Source organism: Bison bison, unplaced genomic scaffold (genome assembly GCF_000754665.1).
Source record: "Bison bison bison isolate TAMUID 2011002044 unplaced genomic scaffold, Bison_UMD1.0 scf7180017864249, whole genome shotgun sequence".
NCBI lineage: Eukaryota > Metazoa > Chordata > Mammalia > Artiodactyla > Bovidae > Bison > Bison bison.
In genome coordinates, this window is record NW_011494821.1 from 3,184,306 (window position 1) to 3,188,690 (window position 4,385).

General features: G+C 48.3%; 1 pseudogene; it reads right to left on the reverse strand.

The window, feature by feature from the left end:
- Positions 1–3,254: 3,254 nt before the first annotated feature.
- LOC104994067 lies at positions 3,255–4,231 on the reverse strand (annotated as a pseudogene).
- Positions 4,232–4,385: the final 154 nt, after the last annotated feature.

A 4,385-nucleotide genomic window follows, 5' to 3' on the forward strand; every position in this document is an offset into this window, starting at 1 on the left:
GGATGGCTGAATGGCATCACTGACTCGATGGACCTGAGTCTGGGTGAACTCCAGGAGTTAGTGATAGACAGAGAGGCCTGGCATGCTGCAATTCATGGGGTCGCAAAGAGTCGGACACAACTGAGTGACTGAACTGAATTGAACTGAAGCAAGTAAATTAATTTAAATGATTCATTTTCTTTTATTCATATATCTAAAACATTATCATCTCAACATATAATCAATATTATGAAATTATAACTGAGATATTTTACATTCTTATTTTTCATACTGTCCTTAGAATCATGTATATTTTAAACTTATAGAAACTCTCAATATGGATGCTAAATTTCATCAAAAATATTTGACCTGAGTGCTCTCGCAAGGCTACGATCAAGCCATCAGCCAGTGGTGTAACTCTCCAGGCCTGACTGAGGAAAGGAAAGCTTCCACATTCATTCACATGGTCATTGGTAGGACTCAGTTCCTTGCAGGTTAGGGGACTGAGGACCTCAGGACCTCACTGGCCTGAGGTTGGAGGCTGCCTCAGCTCCTTGACCCTAGGGCCTCTTAAAATGTGGTGACTTCCTTCCTCAGAGCTAGAAAAGAACCATAAAGAAAGACTGAGAAAGAAAGCAAATAGGAGGTCCTCTGCTTGTGTGCCCTCAGCAAGAACCATTTAGCAGCCATAAGCAGACAAACGTACTGCTTCCCTGATAGCTCAGTTGGTAACGGATCCGCCTGCAAGGCAGGAAGCTCTGGTTCAATTCCTGGGTTGGGAAGATTGCTGGAGAAGGGATAGGCTACCCACTCCAGCGTTCTTTGGCTTCCCTTGTGGCTGAGTTGGTAAAGAATCCACCAGCAATGCGGGAGACCTGTGTTCGATCCCTGGCTTGGGAAGATCCCCTGGAGATGGGAAAGGCTACCCACGCCAGTATTCTGGCTTAGAGAATTCCATGGACTGTATAGTCCATGGGGTCGCAAAGAGTTGGACACAACTGAGCAACTTTCACTTCACTTCACTTTATGCAGACAAAAGTGGGCTTCCCAAGTGGCGCTAGTGGTAAAGAATCCCCCTCCAATGCAAGAGACAGAAGAGATGTGGGTTCAATCCCTGGGTCGGGAAGATCCCCTGGAGGAGGAAATGGCAACCCACTCTAGCATTCCTGCCTGGAGAGTTCCTGGACAGAAGAGCCTGGCGGGCTATGGTCTATGGGGCTACAAATAGACTTGATAGAGTGCACACACACACACACACACACACACACACACACACACACACTTGCAGACAAAAGTGACTTTGTGGGGATTTGGGATCCAGGTAGGAGACTGGAAACTTGGTGGAGCTCACGACCAAAGATGGGGGCTTCCCTGGTGGCTCAGTGCTAAAGAACCTGCCTGCCAATGTAGGAAACACCAGTTCAATCCCTGGTCTGGGAAGATCCCATATGCCATGGAGCAACTAAGCCCAGGAACTCCACTACTGAGCCTATGTGCCCCAACTACTGAAGTCCACATGCCCTAAAGTCTGTGCCCCAGAAGTGAAGTGACCACAATGAGAAGCCCAGGCACTGAAACAAAGAGTCGCTCTCACTTGCTGTAACTAGAGAAAAGACCTTGCAACTTTCATAGAGGGAAAAGGGAAGTTAAGAGGGCTGTGGTCAACAAAGGATCTATGGCTTTTCATTGGCTGAGTCCTTGCCAGGAAAGAAGAGGAGTCTTTCTTCCTCCAGACTAGCTCTGCTACACTCACAGGGTGTGAGAGCTTGGCTATCTGCTCCAAAGACAAATACTTCCCCCCATACCATTCACCCAGTGATCTTACCTTGCCTTGCTCTACTCACTTTTCGACTCATCAGCATGCCTTAATTCTGAGCTCAGCTTTTACCATCTCAAGGAAGCCCTCCCTGAATTCCCCATCACTAACAAGCCAGGCGAGTCTTCCCCCTCCTTCTCCCCAACCCACATGCTCAGAGCATGAACACTGCCTCCAGACACAGAAATAAGGTAGCCTCCCTCCTTGGTCCTTTATGAGCTCCTGATTCATGTTTGTAAAACAGTCTAAGCCACTAATACGCATTCAGTCATTATCAGTGGAATGAACTGAACCTCAGATAAAGTTTACTCTCCCTGTCTCTCAACGTCTAGGTCAGTGCTGGCTCTGCTGATTCATCTGTAAAGGACTGCTCCTTCTTTCACACTGCCAGAACCCAGGGACTCATCTTCTCATCAGTAACTTCTCCTTTTCTATCCATTGCACTTGACACTAGGCTGGTGGAACCAAGTAGAGATAGGGTCTCACAATTACCTCCCCCACTTCTGCTTCCACCACCAATCCTGTCCATGAGCATTTGCTGATCACGCTTGAACATTTTGCTTTGAGTGCAGGGTAGAGTGGTTGCAAGGAGAGGTGGGACCATGGAGTGAGGAGCTGGCATAACACAGGATAGGGTGGGGTGCTCAGGGATGAGGTCTCTCCACAGGGAAAAGGAAAATAGGAGAAAGCCACAGTCATTATTGCTTTGAGGTCTGAGAGAGCAACGCTGATGTGGCTGAGGAGGGTGTGGATGAGACCATAGAGGACAGAGAGCACCCAACACAAGATGAGGAGTGAAACGCAGAGCTTGCGGAATGGATATCCTCACCCAGGGCACCTTCAGTGGGGGTAATGCAGGTGTCTCCAAATGGCTCACAGGAAGCAGGTCCCAAGACCATGTCAGAGCTCAAGACCAAGAGTGTGCTAGAGAGTCCCCTCTCCAGGCCACAACTGGGTATATTATGAAAGACTGGGATGGTGGCACTGTGGCCCTATGGTCAGACAAGTGGAAGACTTTGATCCTGCAAAATTTTAGTATTAGAGTTAACATGACCTTATTTAATGCCAAGGTTGATGAGGTCTGGGGACACTGGTTACACATAGGTGTCCTTTCCTCATCACAGAGATATAAGCTCATTTTGAGCAGGATCTATGCTCTCATGGGGCTTCCCAGGCAGCTCAGTGATAAAGAATCCAGCTGCGAGTGCAGGAGACTCAGGTTCAGTCCCTGGGTCGGGAATATTCCCTAGAAAAGGAAATGGCAACCTGCTTCAGTGTTCTTGCCTGGCAAATCCCATGGACAGAGGAGCCTGGTGGGCTACAGTCCATGGGGTGGTAAAAGGATCAGACACGACATAGTGACTAAACAACGAGTGTGCCTTTATCACTCCTGCGTCCTCCATAGGATAATGCCTCGGACACGAGTTGAAGCAATCACCACTTCAATGCCCAGATTACCTCATGCCAACCTCTGGAAGGCTTTCTCTAAGAGGAGTCTTCCCAGTGCCCCATGCATGGCCTTGATCCTCAGGCTGTAGGTGAAAGGATTCATCATGGGTGTCACCACAGCATACATCAGTGGGGCTACTGAGTCCTTCATGGTGTAGGTTTTAAGAAGCTGCAGATATACCATACCAAGTGTCCCACAGCAGAGGGAGACCACAGCCAAGTGGGAGGCACGGGTGGAGAAAACTTTGTGTTTCCCAGACACTGAAGGTATCTGGAGGATGGCGCTGACAATTCAGACATAGGACGTGATCATGAACCCTCAAGGGGTGAAGAAGATGAAGCAGCCTGTGACAATCAACATTGTGTGAGTGATGGATTTAGAACAGGCGAGCCTCAGTAGGACGTCCATCTCACAGAAGATGTAGCGGATCTTCCAGGACTCTCAGAAGGTCACCTTGGTCATGAGGAGGGTGTGATGAGGCCACAGAGGACAGAGAGGGCCCAACTCAAGGTGAAGAGTAAAATGCAGAGCTCAGGGCTCATGGCTGTGGTGTAGTGGAGGGGGCGGCAGATGACCACACAGCGGTCAAATGCCATCGTGGCCAGGATGAGGTTGTCCAGAGCCACCAAGGAGACCAGGAAATAGAGCTGAGTCACACACCCTCCGTATGAGATGGCTTTGTTCTGAGACTGAAGGTTTACCACCATCTTGGGGCTCTTGTTGGTGATGAAGAAGAGGTCTGTGAAGCAGAGGTTGGCCAGGAAGAAGTACATGGGAGTGTGTAGGCGGGAGTCAGAGCCGATGGCCAGAATGATGAGGACATTTCCCACCACTGTGACCAGGTACATGGACAGGAACATGCAAAACAGGACCCGCTGCTGCTCAGGATTCTGTGAGATCCCCAGGAGGAGGAACTCTGAGACTCCACTCTGGTTGTCTCCATGCATTTCTCCAACTGTCTGCAACATCAGCACCAACAAACGTTTGTTAACTAAGTTACTTCTATTAAACAAGGGCATTCACATACACAAAATCAACTATTCTCTTGGAATTAAAATATCTTGAACTAAATTTTATAATATTTTAATACAGATTTTCAACAAGGTAATACAGGCATAAACATATAGTATGGACAATGTG